Source organism: Rhipicephalus microplus, chromosome X (assembly GCF_043290135.1).
Source record: "Rhipicephalus microplus isolate Deutch F79 chromosome X, USDA_Rmic, whole genome shotgun sequence".
Taxonomy (NCBI): Eukaryota; Metazoa; Arthropoda; class Arachnida; order Ixodida; family Ixodidae; genus Rhipicephalus; species Rhipicephalus microplus.
In genome coordinates this window covers 124313343-124335689 of record NC_134710.1, presented here as the reverse complement: position 1 = coordinate 124335689, position 22347 = coordinate 124313343, and the positions used below count along the sequence as shown (strand labels likewise).

General features: G+C 44.6%; 1 protein-coding gene across 2 annotated transcripts in view; it reads left to right on the top strand.

The window, feature by feature from the left end:
- Positions 1–4337: 4337 nt before the first annotated feature.
- The window catches only part of LOC119176391 (uncharacterized), a 68074-nt gene continuing 50064 nt past the window's right edge, over positions 4338–22347 (top strand). The window contains exon 1 of one of the 2 annotated variants that reach the window (XM_075877580.1): positions 4338–4563. The gene's annotated coding sequence lies outside the window, so the exon portion shown is untranslated. The remainder of the gene's footprint in view (positions 4564–22347) is intronic. The other variant, XM_075877579.1, reaches the window with a different exon arrangement.

Genomic DNA, 22347 nt, shown 5'->3' with positions numbered 1-22347 from the left:
TGTTGAGTCAGCCATGAATACTGTGTATGTTATCAGCTCCATGTTGGGGGCTACAAAACCGACAAGAGCTAAAAAAAAAGACAAGTGTATCATCAATTAAGTGACAAAGGTGATGACATACATTTCAGTGGCTTCTAGGCAATCGCGAATGTCAACGCCAACGCCAACAAGCGTACTTATAATACTGTTAAGAATGTTCGTGAATATGGTGCGAAGGAAATCATTCTACTGTCAAGAACCAACGCAGCAGTGAAAAATCGTTCGCTGGCGCGTAATGACACTCATTCGAGTCGAATACACCCGTTTTTTTCCCCCGAGTCCCCACCTTTGCTGCCTAAACCCGTCAACTGAAATTAATACAAAAAAAAGACAAATTGACTAATTGTCTACGACTTATAAATACGACTTATAAAGCATTTTAAAACAACGAAAGACATACCAGCCGTCGCAAAATGCGAATAGCGTAACGAGTGGGCCGTGCAATGCTCCAACCCATTACAGAAGCTTGTTCTTGTTCCCCTATTAACAGTGGCGCATACTGCAGCCATTATTCCTCATTGGCGCCACTGCATGAACAATTGGCACAAAACTCCTTTCAAGTGTTTATCGGATACCAAGCTTCTCAGAAGAATGACGAAAAATAGCACAGCGAATGCCAGCCTACTACGCAAAAAAAAATGTATCATAATGCTTTAGTGGGTATCAAGCAAGTGTGCTTGCAGTAGTTATACCCAATTAGTGTTTTGTAAAAGCTCTGAAAGGCCGCTCTTCTAGCTGTCGCTGGGAGTGTGCGCAGGCCTGGCGTTTTCTTTAACGCATGAGCATGAAGAAAAATCTGACATCACCAGCGTTGACCCGACGAATGCAAAGAATAAATGTCGAGGTCCAAGCACAACTCGAACCCCAGCACTGTGTGTTGCAATTAGTATTCCGCCACAGAGTCACGCGAGGTCTCGGAACTATACTTTTCAAGTAGACCCTAATGTTCATGAAACCTTAATTGTGGTTGCAGGGTCGGCTATTCAATTTAATAAACATTACATATGTACTCATATGATACAGCCCTAACGTCTGGTTAACGTCAATTGTAATTAGGTACCTTGCGTTGAAGTTGATTCATGTAGCAGTGTCCAAAGATACCGTCCTCGCGAGCACCAGCGCTTCATATCAGCTTATCGCTTCCGGTGTTGTTAATACTCGTGTTCCTGTTGGCATCGTTGCACAAGTGCAAACAACCGGTAATCTAAACATCTGCAACTGTTCAACATATGTGTGTGCGTGAACATTTGTACATATATTTAGCGCCGTTTCATAACGTGTCAGCTTTCCTCCGCTTGTTTCGCATAACGTCGATTTCCAAGGTAATTGGGATTAGCCTAATTTCTAAAAATACCGCTTTGGCCGCTCTGTAGTACGCAGCGTTAACTACTTCAGTTCATTCGCAGTAGTGGTAGATAAACTAGAGAAAGGTAGGGGAAATGGAACATCCTTATATATCCACTGCCTGTATAACCTTTTATACATATCCTTCCAACAGTAACCATCTAACTTTTGCTTTCTTTTTTTTTCTCTGAAACTATAGGTGAATCTGAGCCACGTAGATGTGCATAACAACCTTTTTTAGGGGCGAAGCTCCTTAGGGCGTGGGCTGTGCGTCCCCTGTAGCCTGTATGTAGCCACCTCTAGTTTAGTTCTTGCAGTGTTCACTAGATGGCGGTACCGTCCCCTGTATGTAGCCACCTCTAGTTTAGTTCTCGCAGTGTTCACTAGATGGCGGTACCGTCTCCTGTATGTAGCCACCTCTCGTTTAGTTCTTGTAGTGTTTACTAGATGGTGGTACTTGTAGCTGATGATGAAAAGATGCAAGATGTTATAAACTAGAAAGCGGTACTTGTAGTTGATGAAAGACGCGAGATCTTATAAAATAGGAATGATGTCACATATGGCGCGTGTCATTGGTTGAAGGCAATCGTTCGATTTAGTGCGGCGACGTACGCTAGGGGGAGCGATGTAATAAAATCGAGGGGGCAAAATGTACAGAGGATTCATGGTTTACCAGGTTTACCTCCGGAGCTTCGCCCACTCATCATCATTCACTTCGTGGATATGGCGGAATTTTTTTTATTCCTTACTTTGAGTCTTGTCATCCAAAGTTTCATATATATTTCAAAAGTATGACCCCTCGTTTCCTCCGCATTGCTTCCCGAAGTAATGACAAGTTTAGAAGTGTGCAAGAAATTTGCTGTGAGCAAAATACTAAAGTGATGCCAACTTATATATTAGAAGGAAAAGAAAAATCACTAGTTGGCCTGTGCAATCTCTTAGAAGCAGCGTTGTCGACTTCAGCGCTTTTACATGAAAATCCCACTCCATCCGCCAAAAATAAAACGGATGCAACTATTTTAAGCCCTAAGATTACCCCAAAGAAACATAATGGTTGGAAAGTATGGCATGTGAAATATTGTCCACCAAAATAATATGTTCGGCTAAATTGGCCGAAATGAAGGGCTAATGACGAATTCTTTACAGAGCAATTACCATTTTTGACCTAGACACCGATACGGGACACGCACAGAAAATGCAAATTCACATGCCGTTAAATATTGAACATGGCCTTCTCTCTGCTTTCCAGGGAGACTTTGCCTACCTAACGGGAGCCTCAGTGGGGTAAAGCTGCTTCCTGAAGAAAATGCACCCTTGTTACGATGAAGAGCAAAAACGCATTCCAAACTTTGACTTGCTAAAAAATGGGAGATAATATACGGCGCTGGGCATTGCTCCAGGGGCTTATTTGTGAGTTCATTATTTCCGGAGCACCATCAGTTCGCTATTTGCTATCTCTCTCTCTCTTTCTCTCTCTCTCTCTCTCTCTCACACACACACACACACACACACACACCACACACCGCACACACACACACACACACACACACACACACACGCGCACACACACACACACACACACACACACACACACACACACACACACACACACACACACACACACACACACACACACACACACACACACACACAAAGTATGGCAGGGCCCCTTTCAGCAATACTGTCAAAAGCCTCTGAAGACATGAAAGTGGCAGAAGCGCCATAATGCATCGCTGAATCAAGCCTAGGTGAAACCTGTGATAAATAACGGACCACGCCTATTTTGTTTTCTTTACCCTCTACGTCCTTAACGTCCTGCTAAACAGAGGTATGGTGTTGGCACTGCTGACAGGACAGCTTCACGTATCTTGCTCATTGCGGTCCTTTAAGTTTATTAAATTGAACAAATATCTTAGCATATTCCTTTCGTCGCCCGCATTCCTTCACTTATGGCCGGAAAACCTATTTGTTTGCATGTTTTTCCCTCGTATTTAATTGAGTCAGCGCGCGCGCCTGTGTGTGTGTGTGTGTGTGTGTGTGTGTGTGTGTGTGTGTGTGCGTGCGTGCGTGCGTGCGTGCGGTGTGTGGTGTGTGTGTGTGTGTGTGTTAAGACGACGGTTGCACGCTCCGCTTCTCCGAGAGCATTGGAATGGGAGCGACTGTGTTGTTTGCGGCGAGTGCCATCTTCACTTATTTCCCGACCGAACAGTGTGACGCACGTTCACTGGTTTCCGGAGCGTCCAAGTGCCATTTCAAAACAGTGAGCGGCACGTGTGGCGTGGTCTCTCACCTTGCTTATTATTTTTTTTTGTCCTGGTTGCCTACGCCTTTTCACAAGAACCCCTTTCAAATTCTTATAAGCGAAAAGAAAAAAGTAAAGGAAAATAAAGCGAGCCACGTGGCATCGATGAAACTTTGGCGGGCCTTGGGTCTTTTGTCTTTGGCGGGTCGAAATAAAAAAAGTATAAAAAGCAAAGAAAAAGGGGGGAACGGACGCAACGGCGCGACGGCGTGCTTTTTCCGTGCAGACGAAAAGGAGGTGGCGGAGCGCGCGGCGAAGGGAAGGCGCGTGATGCCGTACCGTTATTTTTTTGTTATTTTGTTTTTTTTTCACTTGGCGCCACGCCACGTATAGGGCATGACCCTCTTAACGAAAACTAACGAGTCTGAAGCCTGCATTTCTGTCTCACTGTACGCATCTCGCGACGTTAATGTGTGTTGTCCAGCCAAAAAGAAAAAAAAAAATTGGCCTTTTCGCACAAACACACACACACGCGCGCACGCAGTCGCCACTCTCAAAGCATTTTGGCAGCTGGCGACACGCGTGATTGGCCAGTTAGCATCATGCGCTACGTATGCGCACCGCGTCACACGCGCCTTGTTTACAGCTGCCGCTCGGCACACCGTCGTCGTCTCGACGATGCGCGAAGCTCGCCAGAAAGAGCCGCCCGCAAGAAACATGCGCGTCTTGATTCAGCGGGCTGAAAACACAGCTGCACGCAAAAAATGAAAAAGAAACCCGTGCGCGCCTGGCGGCGAGAGATCGGGTCCTGGCGGACCCCTTGACTACGTCAAAAGCAGACGCATCATCGGACTAGTTTCGATTGAGTGTAAATTCTTGTCTCGCAGATGTTCGCGAGAGAAGAAGGTTAGACGAAAGCGGCGACGGGATTCACACAGGTACGCAACGCTTCTGGTGCAGCATGCTGATTTCGATTTCGCGGTTGCCTAAATATATTCGCAGAAGAAAGGGAATGGTATAGCAGTCTGTGCGAGTAAGGTATATATATATATATATATATATATATATATAGAGAGAGAGAGAGAGAGAGAGAGAGAGAGAGAGAGAGAGAGAGAGAAATTCCACAGGACATACGTCACGAGTATGTGGTGGCGCTGTCGTACGGCATTCGGTTTCGCTTGGTAGGCAAAAGACGTTCTGCCTTCCGCAGTTCATGGCTGGGTTTTCGACGGCGCATGTGGTGTTCTCAGTTCAAGCAACGAGAAAAAAAAAACGGTATGCTAATGAGCTGCGTAGCGATTGAATGAGCTGAAAGTTTTAAGAAAGGCAGCATAAGTTTTTATCAGTTTCCACTTGATGGGGACCGTTGCAAGAAATGGCTGCAGTCGTAAAACGGGCGAACTCGCCATCACTGTTCATGTGCCAAACATGGAGAGTGATGGCGAGTCGCGTCTCACAACATTGTATTGTTTGTTGGCGCACATCGCAGCCCTCAGCGCTTATGGCATTGTGTCTCGCTGGGCCCTAGCGGTCAGGAGACGGGCTGTGACCACCGCGCGCCCCACGCGCTGTGGTATCCCGCCTTGTCAGGGTACGTACGCTTTGCGTGTTGTGATCGAAGTTACCGCACCGAAGGGTAGTCCCTATGTTGGGTCTCCCTGACTTGTATGCCGGGAGGAAGGCCGCGTCTGTTTGGCGCCGAGGAGCGGCCCCCTTGCCAGGGTATGGTCGTCTGTCCGAAACAAAACTGCCTCCTCACACGCCCTGGGGGGAGGGGAAAGGACATGCCGGGACAGACGTATGGATGATGATGGGTTGTTGTGTTACGTGAGACTCTAATAGAAAGCGCCTCCGGGGGCCGCGTCTCCTTTCTATCTGACAACGGCATGGCGCGTGGCATAGAGTTGGGCTTTCCTGCAAAAAAGTGTGAGCGGAAGTTACGTCAGAAGACGCTATAATTTTACCCATAATGCCGACGTCCGCCTACCTGTGTTTACAATCGTGGAATGGGTCTATACGTTGTCGCGAGCTGAGAGCTATGACAGATTATTCGTAATGCATCTGAACGAATCTGAGCGTGTGTCGCAGCTTGAACGTGCAGTGCGTGCTGGTTGGAAGGCAATGAAGTGTTTTATGCCGGGGTCCATCATGGCTCCGTGACGTAATTTTGTCACGGATATGACGTTGTGAAATATTTACTAACAGATTGCAAAAAAAAAAAAAAACGAGAAGGAAAAGTTCCGCTGTGGAGCGTCGAACAATGCAAACCACTGAGCCCCAGAGCGGACCCTTCTGGAAGATGAGAACGGCGAGCCATTTATATACACCATGTACTGGTGACGGTCCTCAGGGCTCTGAAACATCAGCACGTTTTAGTAATCAGTAGTATGGCCTCCGATATGGTGGTGGCGCGGCGTGTAGAGAAACCCGCCACGCGCCCGCCATCTCGGGGGCCATGTCAGTAACGCGCTGGAACGACAAGCGCGCGTTGGGTGCGCGCGCTTTCAAAGTCGTCGTTCCGCGCTACCACACGCGTCACTGTGCACGCGCACCTCCACATGGCGTGTTCAATGTGCGTATAGATGTTCCCTAGCGTGGTAGTGGCTTACTCGCGCGGGCGCTTATCTTGGAATTTAGGTGCTTTGTACCTCTTGTGCTTCTACCGCAAGTTTGCTTCAAAGTTACAGTATAGTTAAAGAGAGCACGAGTGTCAATTCGATCACTGCCGCAGCCGCGTTTACGAAAGGAGTGCGCTGCTCACACACGAAGTAAGAACTGTGACGGTTGTTAGCCCGCGTTCATCCTGTGTATGCACAGTTCCTGCGTGCTTTCTGCTTGAGGTGTGCGCAGCAATTTGGAGCTGCTCACCGTTCTTCGCGTGGCATTGAAATGTGTTACTGCAGCATTTACTCCATCGTTCTTTTGGCAAAACAATGCACTACGAATCATCAACCACCTCCGCAAGGACACGTTTATTTTTCGTGTAAGCAGTTTGTTTTTTGTCGTTGTGGGTAGTGATATTGAAATAGTCTCAAAGAGGCTAGTCTGCGTAAGCTGCCCTGGTGTTTTTTTTAATCTACTTTCGTAGTAATCTATATTGGTATAAGTTAAACACATTCGGGGTATCGAGCCACACAAAAAGATTCTTCGTTGTATGTCCATAAGGCAATCCGTAGACGATCTTTGGTAGCCGTTTTTGCACAACTGATATTCTTTGTAGATTTCATTTTGTGGTTGCCCACATAAGTGCACAGTAATTTAAGTAGGAGCAAAACTGGGAGTTATACAACATTAATTTTACTTTTGGGGGCAACAGGTCTCTGTACCGCATAAGACGTCCCGCGACGCGGGATGTATGTTTTTTAGAGCACGTGGTTAATGTAGTCGTCCCTCTGCATATTTTCTGAGAAGTATGCCCCAAGTGATTTAAAAGACGACCCTATATCAAGAGGAAATGAATAGTATGAAATATTTGCGGAGATCATAACATGTTTATTCCTAGGGCGAAAAATGATAGCTTTAGACATTGACACATTGACAGTAAGCATGTTTTCGTCCGACAATTTTCCTAGTTTTCGCAGTACGTTATTCGCTTGAATGATTACGTCATTGGGATTTTCACTTGAAACAAATATGCTTGTGTCATCCGCATATATTATCAAACGGAAATTTTCATCAATGGTTACGATATCATAACGTATAAATTAAAAAGTAGCGGTTCAAGAGTGCAGCCTTGGGGTACACCACAGACAACGTGGTGTAATGACGGCTTAAACTGACCAATTTGAACATATTGAGTTCGCGATGACAAATATGATTCATTGAGAAGCAAGGCATGACCCCTTATTCAGTATAATTCTAGCTTCTGACAAACAATTTCGTGATTTATTCTATCAAAGGCATTGACGTAATCCACAAGTATTCCTAGGACAGTTTTCTTCTGTTCAAAGCAGTCTATGTGTTTTTTTTATGATGCATAGGCTGATTCAGGGGAACGGTTTTTCCTGAAACTTTATTGGGAGTTAGTGATGATACTGTTGGTTTCACAAAATTTCTCAATGCCTTGGAGGATAACTTTTTCAAGGCCTTTAGAAAAAACTGGTAAAATAATAATAGGTCGATAATTGAAAATTGTTTATATCGCATTTTCGTATAGAACTATTACCCTAGCAACTTGCATGCTTAAAGGAAATTGTGCACATTGTAAGCACAAATTATATAATTATACCAGTACAGCAGATACAACATCGATTGCATATTTGACCGGACGTATTTGAATGTCGTTATCATCACAGGAGGTAATGTTGTTACTTTGAGAGCTCGTGCACGCAGAAAAGCCGGATTTGTCCACATTTACTAATTTATCTCACAAATGAATCCGCAAATGCAGAGCGCAGTCTAAGCTAGCGCTATGCAGAAGCATCGGGAATGTTAAACCAGGTGCATTTGGAGGTTGCCCTCTTTTTTTCAAAAAAAGAAACGGTGCAATAAAAGTGGCATGCATAGGCCATGTTCAATCACCAAGTGTGCAGAATGGTACCCAATGCACTATTAGCTTTATCGTTCACAGAAAACCATTGAGCCTACAGGTTTCACTCGATGTACGAATGACGCCTTTGTTAGTTGGTTGAACTATGAGTCTTCGTACATTGTTCCGCGTAGTTTACACAGAACGCTTTTGACGTCAAATCTTACGAACTCTAGATTGGTCGTCAAAGTAAAGGTGTGATTATTAGATGTCATTTGGTCGGCTACCTAGCTTCCTATGTTATCCGACATGACTGGGAATTCATTGGAAGTCATCCTCGTGGTGCGAACGTGAACTGGTGGCCAGTGTGTTTGAGTCTGCATATATATACGGTATAGCGACCAGAAATAGTCACAGACGGATAATTACGATAGTGACTTCAGTGCCGATTATGAATGGAACATACGGGCGTTTAGCGCATAGTTTCGTTTTTGTTGACCTTGTTAGCTTTGTTTGCTCGTTTTTCTGGTCCACATTTCTTGTAAACTAAGAGTAACGCTTGTTCGTGCTATGTCTGTGTTTACTCTTGTTAAAACTCTTTATCTACGTATCGGTCAGCCGGCTTTGACTTATGCAGCCTATAGCTTCACATATGCGTGCAATTATTAAACAAATCGTAAGCACGCACATAGAAGGCTTTTACGACCGCGGCTCTTCTTTTGTGTGCCCTCATGTTTAAGGTGTAGGGGCAAATGTTATAAAACCTGCTTACCTTACGAGAGAAACCGGTTTCTTTAAAACTGGAGGTCATGTTTATCGAGTGGCTCTATACGAGGGGCAACGTTCACTTTTATCATCTTTTATATCTTCTCTTCCACTATAACTTTTTATTTCCTTTAACCCTTCTCTTGGCGCAGCGAAGTCGGGTGGTACACACACTCGACAACCTTCCTGCCTTTCTCTTTGTATTTCATTCTGTTGATATTGTTATACAGAACGTCTTACTTTATCGATAATAGTATTTTAAAAGACATGCACTCTAGCGTATAGCACAAATCGACTCAAGAAGCTGACCTATATGAAGAGGTGGACGCTATTTAAACAAAAAACAAAAAAAATCAAAGAACAATTTCAGCAATTGAAATATAAACAATGTTTTCGAGGATGCATATTGCAATGCGCTGAGTGAAGCCGGCGATTACTCACGGTATACATTAGGAAACAGTATAAGACTTCTGAAACACACCTCTAGTTCCAAGACGAGGGTGGTCAAACTTGAAGTAAAATAAACGAAAACGAATGTTTTTCGATTCTGTTTTGTTTGAATAAGACATTTTTGATTCATAGGGGCTCAAAAGTTACACAAACAACAGCGCGTTTCGTCGCATACCTTTAGAACGTAAACTTCGATGCCAGCGCCACCCTCAGAATCCGCTTCAAAATTCAAATGGTTGATACATCTGGCTACGACGAGAATTGCAATGTGGGCTTGTTGGTGATGCGTTTGAAAGAGTTTTATGTAGGGCAAGGTGAGATATGCGGAACAGGAATATGGAAACGGGAATTCAGTACAATATATATATATATATATAGAGGCGGAAATGTTTTAGGCCCGTGTGCTCAGATTTGGGTGCACGTTAAAGAACCCCAGGTGGTCGAAATTTCCGGAGCCCTCCACTACGGCGTCTCTCATAATCATATGGTGGTTTTGGGACGTTAAACCCCACATATCAATCAATCAATCAACCAATCAATATATATATATATATATATATATATATATAGTAAACAGGCGTATTCGGAAGTGAGGTGATCTATAAGCGAGTGCGATAACACAGCGAATCAATAGCCGCAAGAATTCAATGGACTGTTCACGGCTCTGATTACGTGGAGGTGTCCCTGATTGCCGGGCTCAGCCATTTCCTCTTCAATCTCTCTGACACGCGACCAAAGCGACACGCTGAAAGAGCGCGGTCGAAATCTGTAAAGCAGCAAGAAAGAAAAGAAAAAAAAAGAGACAGCGCGCATTCACATCTACGGTTCTGGCCCCGCTGTGAGTCAGAGTGGAAACGTTCGGGCTACCGCGTCTGCCCCGTTTCACAGCAAAAGCGGCCTCCTCGCGATGTGACAGCTCGGGCTCGTGCGTCAATTGCAACCCCTTTTGAAAAGGAAACGTTGCTTTCCTTTCGAAGCGTCCGGGGTTTAGTCCTTTACAACGCGCTAATTTGATTTGTGCCGGACGCGAGTGTAACACCTGCAAACCGATTTCAAAGGGAAGTACAACGGGCCCGTTACGCGTGAAGAGAAAAGGAGTAAGCGGCGTATTGTAGCACTGATTGCTACTATATACTTAATATAGTAGTCACCACTAGGCCTTTCGACCGAGCCGCTTTGCGATGAAATCAGTGTTTCGTCACAGCTTCATTATGTACATAGAAGCAGTTGGAGGTGCCATCCGTGCGGACATATAAGTCTGGCCGAATCCGACAGAAGTGTCTTCAGATATGTCTGCACTGGATGGCACGGTGGCATTAATACGTTGTCAAACAAAACACGGGACGCCATGAAGAACGGAAACAGTGATATACAAAAGATGGCAACCAGGCCGTGGTACACTTTCGGTTCGTATATAACCCTCAGGGCACGTGAAGATGTCTAGATAATCAAAATTTAAATTTCACAATATTTCTTTGTTATTTTTGTATCAGCCAGTGCACCTATATCTCGTAACTAACCGCAGGCCCCGTATTACGTATGTTGGTTCTATTTGCTCCAGTGTTGGTGGTAACGAGTTACAAGTAACGCCGTTACCGGTAACGCGTTTACTTTTGTCGGTAACTTAATAACGTACTCGTTACAATTTCAGAACTGTAACGGGTAACGTACTTCCGTTACCATTTTTCGGTAACGTGGGGTGTCGCCTTACTCGTTACTTTTTCATCTGCTGGGTGCAATTTTCTCAGAGCTCGCCCACAACAAATTCTTTCTACGCAGCGTCGGACAGTTGTTAGCCTGCCAGGCGTAGACAAAAAAAAAAAATGCGCGTGCATAATCGGAATTGTTTGTGAAAACAGCGGGAAGAAACTTTAAACACATGCCGATTTCCTGTAGGGAAGGTTGGGCCATCGCCTCTCAAAGCTTGAAGAAAGCTGCAGAGTCCGCCATGAGAAACTGCACGGACATGCTTTTCGTGAAAGGGGATTCTAGCAGGTGTATTGATGGCGCCTGGTTTTTCCGTGCCCAAAAGACAGGCAGCTCGAAGTGAAAGCGCGTGGACGTGTTCATTAGGATGAGGCTACGTTCGGGAAGGAAAGAACTTCCCCGAGGGCAACATAAAAACGACATCCGCAAGTTCCAGTGAAAAAGGAGGATATACTCGCTGAGCACGGCGTGGTGAACGACCACCGCATCGAATTTCGCAAGTTGCGCGTCTACAACTGAGAGGCTGATTAATACAAGCGGCTTTGACCATTCGCGGGAAAGCTAGTGCGCATGAGCAGAAACGGCACAGGTAGCGTCCTCTGCTGGCATTTTGGTTTTGGTTCTAAAACACGAGCCCGACCGGCCGCCGGTCGTACATTCGTGCGCCGTGGTTGAGCGGGCATGCTTTCGTAGTTTGGGCAAATATGCCAACCCACTGCGCGAATTATTTTACTGAAGAAGGAGCGTGAAGAGCCGGACCGGATAGTTCATGTTTAGGTGTGAGAAAAGTTACGCGATATTCCGGTGATGTTGTATGATTGAATGTGCCTTCGATTGTCGTGAGTTGTCGCTGGTTTTTCGCGCATTTAAACCGCTATATGAGCACTAACTTCAACAGGTTTCCCTCCACGACGCTACGTGCCGAAATGAGGGTTGCTCGGATAACGGCATTTGCGCCTACAGAATGCTGGCGGAGGAGGATAAAACCTTTATAGAAACAGAGGAGTTCGGCGCGCGCGGCTCGCCGTGGGTGCCGAACTAACATTTTCGCATCTTTTTAGTGTAGCACGGCAGCACATAGTCTCGAGTATATTAGCATTTGTAACAGACCACCAAATACTGCCGTTAGGATGCAAGGGGGCGCTCTGACGTATCTGGGTGATCCATGAGTGAGAAAGCAGTACGGGTAACCTAATAATCACCACAGTGGGGAGCTGCATCCATGGTCGCTTTATGTATGGGGAAACCGCTGTCATGTGAAGAAAGTGCAATGTTGCGTATCAGGTAAGCGCATTCTTCCGTTAATACTGTTGTACTCGCGAGCGCATTGGCGCCATTTACATCATCATTTGATAATTCGGACATTTTGACTGGAGAAGATTAGATTACAATGTACTACAAACGCTTACAGCACGCTCTACCTATATATAGAAATCTCTTCCAGCAACACAGTCGCACTGCATTCCAACGATGTGACCCGCAGTATAGCAACGGACCCGGCCGTTGTCACGTAAACACCGGACCCCGCAGACCGTCACCAAACCTATTTCATCGTCAGACATTCGAATGCCTGATCACGTTCTTCCTTGAAGGAGCCGGCACGATGAGCCTGCAGTGAACAATCGAGGTAGTGGAGTGCAGGTGTCACGTCACTTGGTCGTTGCTCAAGCTGAAACGCGAAAAAAATCCTCGTTCCGCCCTGTTTCTACTAGCGTAAACAGAATGTTTGCCTCTTCAACCGTGTTATTTCAATAATAGGCACGCATTTTCGGCCCTAAATCAACGAAACAAGCGCACGTGAACTGCTGAACACTGCCTTGCACATGTTAGCTGGCGAACACGTTTTCAACCAAAAGCACGAGCGAAGCTTTCCTGTTGACCCGACAGGTGGCGTTCACTTTTCCGCAAATGTAGTTACGCAAATGGTCAATTCTAGAAGACAGCCGCTAAATACAGCAGGTTTACAGGTGCACTTACGATCAAGTCTGGCTCAGCGGAATTTTGCAAATCGTGGAGAATAGAGCGACCTCATGGCCGGAAGAAAATCCTCACAAAGATATAATGCTACTGTATATAGGCGCGAAACATCAATTCTTGTAGTGCAAATATATATATATATATATATATATATATATATATATATATATATATATATATATATATATATATATATATATATATATATATATATATATATATATATATATATATATATATATATATATATATATATATATATATTACTCGCTACCTTGATTGGCGTCTCTCTGTTTCAACTATGGTACGAAGAACTTTAACGAACGATCCGGAGAAGTGCCACTCCATAAGGTGACACTGCGGGCCGCTCTCACGTGGGGACAGTTAGTCCTACCCTAACCGCCGCATCGTAGGCTCTCTGGACAGCCCAGAGTTGATGCTCATATTCCGAGCTCTTGATGGCCGAGCTCCATTTATGCTCTGTGAGGTCCTTATGCGCACGTAACGAGGGGCATCGCGAAAGCGTGTGCTGTAAATTGCATGCTTCCTCGCAGTGAGGGCGCTGTGGGGCACTGTTTCAACTCAAACCAATTATTTGCTGTCACATGAACACTACAGCTGAGTACGGTTACAGGTAGCCACACGGCCGACATAACCTCAGTTAGTGTCCAACCCATGGTTATCGCAAACGGGCTATTCCGTGAAACAGCGACACGATTCCGAAAATGGATATTGTAGATTTGTTGAGTATTTTATATTTTATGTGCACATATACCACCCAGCACCCCTAAAAGAATTTTGGTTTTTTTAGCGCCTAATTTAAGAGGCAAACATTATTAAACATATTCAACTCGAAGGAACCACTTTCATTATCCGTAGTTCTCGAAAGTTCACGACGGTGGAACAGATAAATATTGTGGTTACAAAGAAAATATTTTGCGTATAGGAAATGTATGCGCCACAAAAACTAACATTGTCTCAAGTTTGTAGAGTTCAGAAAATTACGTCTGAAAAATGTATAAATATGCGAAATTTTATAATAGTTGTTGTGCAGCAGTTGTTACAATGTTGATAAGAATTATCGCTGTTGCATCGAAAACAAAATTTGCTTGAATAACCAAAAAGGGCAGCGACGTTTTTGATTACTCAACTCCTGATCGAGTGAAGCTTATTTTGTACACCCTGACATAAACTCTCGAAACATTTGTGGCAAATATAGAGGTGAAAGTGAAAAACAAAGTATGCACAGATATTCCTTTGCATGACCGGGCCGTTAAGCATTTGTTTATTGCTACGAATGGGCGAATCTGTTTTGCTAGTGTACAAGCACGCCGACAAAACAGGCGTTTTCCGGGTAGGTATATGCTGCGAATTTACATGACCTTTAGTGGCCAAGACACGACAACACGTGTGGAGCACGGGACATCATGGTGTTCCAAAGTTGCAAATGTTTGCCACTCCCCCCTCACCCCTCCAAAAAAAAAAAAAAGCGTCAATGCAGGCCTCCGCGATTGCTATACTGGCGTGCGGCGAGCAATTTCGGAGGCCAAAAACCACCTGTTTTGAGTTCAATGATCACTACTGGATATGCTGTTCGGACCCGGAAAAGGCCGATTATTGTGAATTTCTTCAGAGTTCAGTTATTATTTTTTTTTTTTGCTGATAGCGGGAATGATTGAATATAATATTGCGTATAGTGCCACAATGAGTAAAATATTTTCACCAACTAGCGCAGTTAGAAGTTACCACATGCATTTTTAAGCTACTGTATTATTAATTGATAAGGTTCGGTATACTACAATTTGTACAAAACTATAATCAATTGAGCATATTGGGTATAATCTTCGTTTGAGTTAGACGTTTTATGTCAAGCATAAACATGAGATTTATAAAATAAATATTTTGGGTTCGTACTACAAAAACACATTGGTTTAAACTTATCATAGTGGTGTAACGACAGTTGTAACGTCCATTACTGTATACTTTCCGGTAACGTATGGCGGTAACGCATTCCTTACTTATTAGAATAATGAGTAACGTATTTAGTAACTTGTTCTGGGGAACGTGTACAACACTGGCTATATCTTTGCCAGACCCTCTATAAATATTTCGGCGGCTTCCGATTGGAGATGTCACCAGATAATAAACTCCATCTGTCATCATTTGTTGCGGATATGAAAAAAGAAATAAAGCAAAAATCAATGAAATATTGAGACAGAAATCGAGAGAATAAAGACAAACATGCAGTCCTCCACTATACACATTTTGTCCTCAGCAAGTTTGTTAATCGTAGAGCTTGCAAGTGAACAAGTTACTACAACTGAGAGCATGCCAGGGGCAATTAAAAAGAAAGTATATCAAGTAAGGATCAATATAGTTACGCACTCATTAAGTATTAATGCACTTGTAGAAAGCGGCTCTTGTCGCTAAAAAGAAATAACACAGTGCCATACATCACGTTCGTGACGCAAGCTGGACAAGCCCAACCGAAGCAATAAATTTCGTATTACAGAAACAAACAAAAAACAAATTAGAGACACCGAAATGCTCTTCTTGGCTAACTGTCTCCTGGTTACCAGACAGACACTTGATTGCTCCATAAGCTCTTTTAATGGACGCTCCTCGTGTGCAACAGCGATTACCTGACAGCAAGCAATATTTCACATGCTCAAGAGATTGCCGCAATCGTCAATGGTTTCTGGCGACGTTCGATGAATACGGCTTGGACATTGAAATTTCGCGACGCATACAAAATCATGCTCCCGGTTGCGAACGAACTTCCATGCGTGTGTGCGTGCATCCACACGTACACACGTGCACATGCATCTATGCAGAAAGGCAGGCATGCTCGCACGCACACACACACAAACACACAAATACACGCACAGACGAGCGTGCGTGCGTGTGTTTGAGTCGTCAGGTCAGCATATTTCATTCGTAACATCCCATTCTTCTTCATGATAACTATAGCTGTTTATTGGGAATAACAAAATAACAAATTCAGAAATTCAGTACTTCACCTCAAAACGGCAGCATTACGTTCGTACTACATATACTAAGTATTCCGTAATTTAATTTCTATAATGATCTTCGTTGTGGGATATCTATGTTCTTTTTCGCTTGTTTGCCTCACAATGGAGAGTTGTGCATTAGTGCAGTTGCCTCAGGCGATAAGTAGTGGTCGAACAAGCAATGCGTATGGAGAGAACGTGTCGACACATGAACTTGTTTGTGCCAGGACAGCAACTGCATCTGCGATTGTAGACTGAGTGACGGGACAATGGAGATTAGCGATACGACCTCGAGATGAAATGGCTCTTTCAATGTTAGCTCAGCAAGACCTCGGTTGGTTTCGGAACGTTTCAGCGGTTTACTCAGAGCAGTAAGTAAAACTAATGCTAAAAAAAATATCAGGGCAAGAACCTGTTCTTTAAAACATACGGCTTCTTGAGGTCATTGGCTCCGGTTTCGCCAAGCTGTAGATTGAAGGCTGTACGTTGAAGAGCCTAATACGTGCACATATTTTAATCATATTGTTTATTTATATTTTTACCTTGAATTGCGAGCACCTCCGATTTCAACGCCCCCTGTTTGTTTATAATATGAGGAAGTAGACAGAGGAAAAAATCGCCACCTCCGCGTCATTCCGTGAATTGCCGGTGGTGTTTGGTGTGTTGACGGTGTTTTGTTCGCTGCTGGTGAAAGCTATCCGGGTGATAAGGCTTCTTGGGCTTGCGTGTCTTGAGTGTTTGGTGATATTCATTCGCAATTCTTTGTCGATACTGAGTGCCACATGATTCGATTTTGATTCGAGAGATGCGTTTCCATGTGACATTTTATCTCTGGGGTGCCAGCCTGTAAAAAAAAAAAATTAGTACGAATTTGGCATCTTCGCAACGGTCTTCTGCACCAAAGCAACAACGTGAATCTCCTTGGTCTTCACGCTACTTGGCTGCATGGAGCGCTGATTCGAATCGCAAGCTGGTAGTTTTCATTAGATGAGTTACTTATAGAAATTGGCATGCAGTGAGGTCCTTTAAAATATTGAAAGCGAGTTGCAGGAACTTTCCCTAAAATCGCGCATTGAGCGGCGGAGTAATATGGAAGTCGACAGAGGCACTCGGCTGTTGTTAGATTAAACCCGGGTACTTCATAAATTTGTTTCATTCATTATGGGCACGCATTTACTACTTGTTTGCCGATTATATCAATAAGTACTCAGCGGCAGTTCTCAGCCTGCTCACTTGGTGCGGATGACGGAGGCGCAAAAACATTTCGTGAAGCGAAAGGAACAAACGAGGAGAAATAGCTCCTCCCGCTTTCTCGTCAACTTCACGAAATGTTTTGTTTTTTTGCGCCTCAGTCATCGGCCCCAACTAATTAGCAACTCGTCCCAAAACACGTCCCTTTGGTTTGGCCTATAGACTCATTCCAAGTTTCAGCAGAGATGTCATGCTCGAGATGTCTGCCGTGTGTCATAGATGGAAAATTATCGTAATCGTCGACCGACACGCGCTATTTTTTATCCTCTTCTTCATCGTCTTCATCTCCTTACTCTTCTGCTTCGCTCTCAGAAAAAAATATCATTGGTGAGAGGACCAAAGAGAAAGAGGAAGATAATAATTATAATATCGCTGGTTTTACTTCCCAAAACCATGATATTATTACGAGAGACGACATATAGTTCGACAATCTGGTGTTCAGATACAGGAAGAGAGAAATAGAAAGAAATATGTAGAAAGATAAATTTCGGGTGAAAATAATTTGTTGGCGAGGTGAGTCTTGCAGCAACATGGGGGTTTTACACCCGAAAACCCCGAAAGGATAATGAGAGACGTCATGGTGGAGGACTCCGGAAATTTTGACCATCTCGTGTTCTTTGGCGGGCAGTTACGTCGCTTAGTGCACGCGCCTCTACCGTTTCACCTCCGTCGAAAAGCACCCGCTTACGACCAGGATACAAGCCACCGCCTTCCCGCCCGCAGCCGAGCACATAGACTGCTACACCGCCGCGGTGGACATGAGAAAAGAGAGAATGCAGAGAGGGACAGGATGACAGGAGTAGATAGAAATAAAGAAGAAAAAGAAGAAAATAAGATAGAAGGCGAGAGAACGACCACAGAGAAAGGGACAGCAAGAAAGAGACAGACAAAAAGAAAGAGAAAAACAACCGTGGATAGTAGAGCATGGGAAAGAGAGAGGTGACAGGGTAAAAGCTTGACCAAACCAGGACCAGCCATTATGCGACTTAGTGCAAGTTGCGCAAATGTTTTCTTCTTTACCCTTTGTTTTGGTTTCTATGTTAGTATGTATAGAAATAGCAAATTATTTTATTTGCTGTGATATGTACGGTTTTCTTTTGTTTTATCCTACCCTCTATTTTCCTTCAAGTAACCCCAATCATCCCGGCGACCGTGGGCGACCCACACAGATTCGCTCACTCTTTTTGGTCGAAGCGCTCCGCCCGGGCAGCGTGCACGATATGCGGCGTTCCGTTCCCGCCTCGCACCGAAAAAGGTTCATTCCAAAGCCCCGGGCAGTGCCGGTGCCCTTCTCTCTTTTTTCCTCCTCCGTCTTTGAAGGGCTGTGCCCAAGACGATAGCGGCGCACGGACAGTCGTAAAGGCTTCGTCGGGCATTATGACCCGCGTGGAAGCGATGAAAGCAACCTTTACGGCGCCCCGGCATCGGCGAGAACGACGATTCCACGCGCCGCCTCGATAGTTTACAGTCCCTCTACGCAGCGCTCGACACTCGAGAGCTTCGTCGCGGCCCTGACCCCTTCTCCTTTCCCCCCGAAAATTCGGGTTGGGCCCGCGTGACGGGGCGGAAGTGCATTTGCGTATTACGGCACGCGTGGCTGTTCTTTTCTCTGCGCGTATACGTATTACGTGGGATCCTCCACCGCAAAACACTCCTTGAAATCAAGCGAGGGGAAGAGACGAGTGAGCGGGTCCAATATACGATCGCGTCCTTGACCAGGCCGTCGCTCATATCGGCGAAAGTGTTTTCGGCCTCATAACGATTCGGCTGTACTCTTCAGAGCGTTCTTCATCTACATGGAAAATGAGATCGCGTCTCGAGCGGACGTGCAGCACACGACGGGAGTGACGCTCGATAAAGTCCGCTATCACCGTCGCATTGCTACATCGTGCCTGCTGTTTACGACCTGCATGCCTGATATAATCTCGCGGTGGTGCTTTCCATCGCAGCCACGATTGTCACACGGGAAGGGATTCGCATGAAGCTTGCTGGCGTCCGGAGGCCGGAAATCAAGAAGCACGTTGATTGACACGTTGATTGAGAAAAACAATTGCTGCAGCTGAAGTTAAAGGATCGAGTTACACCGCTCAGGAGTTGACGCACCTTTTATGCGTGAGAGCGACTGACGAAAGTATACAGGTGTGAGAGTAAACAAACACGCAGTTTACGTTAGAGCCGTGACACGTGCATACTTTCCATGTTAGTGCTGCTGTCTTGACGCCCTCATAAAACTAAAAAAAAATGAATCGATCATTTTATTTACAGCTTCAAGTAGTGGACGGCATTGGAAGTAAACGCGCTACAGGAGTTGAATATAGACTTCCCAGCTTATTACAGTTCAGCAGCATGCATTGACGGCACACAAACCCTGTGCACCTAAACTTGAGCATGAGGACGTGTGTGTAAACCTTGCAAACAACATATATCATCATCATCATCAGCCTGACTACGTTCACTGCAGGACAAAGGCCTCTCCCATGTTCCGCCAGTTAACCCGGTCCTGTGCTTGCTGCTGCCAATTTACACCCGCAAACTTCTTAATCTCATCTGCCCACCTAACCTTCTGTCTCCCTCTAACCCGCTTCCCTTCTCTGGGAATCCAGTCAGTTACCCTTAATGACCAGCGGTTATCCTGTGTATGCGCTACATGCCCTGCCCATGTCCATTTCTTCTTCTTGATTTCAGCTATGATATCCTTAACCCCCGTTTGTTCCCTAATCCACTCTGCTCTCTTCTTGTCTCTTAAGGTTACACCTACCATTTTTCTTTCCATTGCTCGCTGCGTCGTCCTCAATTTAAGCTGAACCCTCTTTGTAAGTCTCCAGGTTTCTGCTCCGTAGCCAAGTACCGGCAAGATACAGCTGTTATATACCTTCCTCTTGAGGGATAGTGGCAATCTACGTGTCATAATTTGAGAGTGCTTGCCGAATGTGCTCCACCCCATTCTTATTCTTCTAGTTACTTCAATCTCGTGGTTCGGCTCTGCGGTTATTACCTGCCCTAAGTAGACATAGTCTTTTAGAACTTCAAGTGCACTAGTACCTATCTCGAAGCGCTGCTCCTTGCCGAGGTTGTTGTACATTACTTTCGTTTTCTGCAGATTAATTTTAAGACCCACCTATCTGCTCTCCTTGTCTAACTCCGTAATCATCAGTTGCAATTCGTCCCCCGAGTTACTCAGCAATGCAATGTCATCGGCGAATCGCAGGTTACTAAGGTATTCTCCATTGACTCTTATCCCTAACTGTTCCCATTCTAGGCTTCTGAAAACCTCCTGTAAGCACGCGGTAAATAGCATTGGGGAAATTGTGTCCCCCTGCCTTACACCCTTCTTGATTGGTATTCTGTTGCTTTCTTTATGAAGCACTATGGTAGCAGTTGATCTCCTGTAGATTTCTTCCAGAATGTTTATATATACTTCATCGACGCCCTGATTCCGCAGTGTTTGCATGACGGCTGATATTTCTACTGAATCAAACGCCTTCTCGTAATCTATGAAGGCTATGTATAGTGGTTGGTTATACTCTGAGCATTTTTCTATTACCTGATTGATAGTATGAATGTGGTCAATTGTTGAGTAGCCTGTTCGAAATCCTGCTTGTTCCTTTAGTTGATTGAATTCTAATGTTTTCTTTACTCTGTTAGCAATTACCTTTGTAAATAGCTTGTATACTACAGAGAGCAAGCTGATCGGCCTGTAATTCTTCAAGTCCTTGTCATCTCCTTTCTTATGTATTAAGATGATGTTAGCGTTCTTCCAAGACTCTGGTACTCTTCCCGTCAAGAGACACCACGTAAACAGGGTGGCTAGTTTTTCTAACACAATCTGTCCTCCATATTTCAGCAGATCTGATGTTACCTGATCCTCACCAGCAGCTTTGCCCCTTTGCATGCTTTCCAAAGCTTTTCTGACTTCTTCTATCATTACTGGTGGGGTGTAATCTGGGTTACTGCTAGTTCTTATAGTATTAAGGTCGTGGTTGTCTCGGCTACTGTACAGATCTCTGTAAAACTCCTCCGCTATTTTAACTATCCTATCCATATTGGTAGTTATTTTGCCTTCTTTGTCCCTTAGTGCATACATCCGACTTTTGCCTATCCCAAGTTTCCTCTTCAATGCTTTGACACTTCCTCCGTTTTTCAGAGCGTGTTCAATTCTCTCCATGTTATACCTTCTTACATCGCATACCTTACGTCTATTAATCAACTTCGAAAGCTCTGCCAGTTCTATTTTGTCTGTTGTACTTGACACTTTCATGATTTGACGCTTCTTAATTAGGTTCTTCGTTTCCTGGGAAAGCTTGCCAGTGTCCTGTCTAACTACCCTGTCCCCAACTTCCACTGCACACTCCGTAATGATACTCGTCAGATTATCATTCATTGTATCTACGCTAAGGTTGGTTTCCTCACTAAGAGCCGCGTACCTGTGGTGCAGCGACACTCTGAATTCCTGTACTTTCCCTCTCAGTGCTAGCTGATTGATTGGCTTCTTGCGTATCAGTTTCTGTCGTTCCTTCTTCAAGTCTAGGTGAATTCGAGACCGTACCATTCTATGGTCACTGCATCGTACCTTGCCAATCACTTCCACATCCTGCACGATTCCAGGGTGTGCACTCATTATAAAGTCTATTTCGTTCTTACTTTCACCATTAGGGCTCCTTCATGTCCACTTGCGGTTTTCTCGTTTTCGGTAGAAGGTATTCAAAATCCGTAAATTATTGCGTTCTGCGAATTCTACTAGTAGCTCTCCCCTGGCGTTTCTAGTACCGATGCCATAATCTCCTACTGCCTGGTCTCCAGCCTGCTTCTTCGCTACTTTTGCATTAAAGTCTCCCATCACTATAGTATACTGTGTTTTTACCTTACTCATTGCCGATTCAACGTCTTCATAGAAGCTTTCAACTGAAGCGTCATCATGGCTGGATGTAGGCGCGTAAGCCTGTACTACCTTCATCTTGTATCTTTTATTCAGTTTAATTACGATACCAACCACCCTTTCATTAATGCTATAATGTTCCTCTATGTTGCCAGCTATGTTTCTGTGAATTAAGAACACCACTCCCAGTTCTCTTCTGTCTGCCAAGCACCTGTAG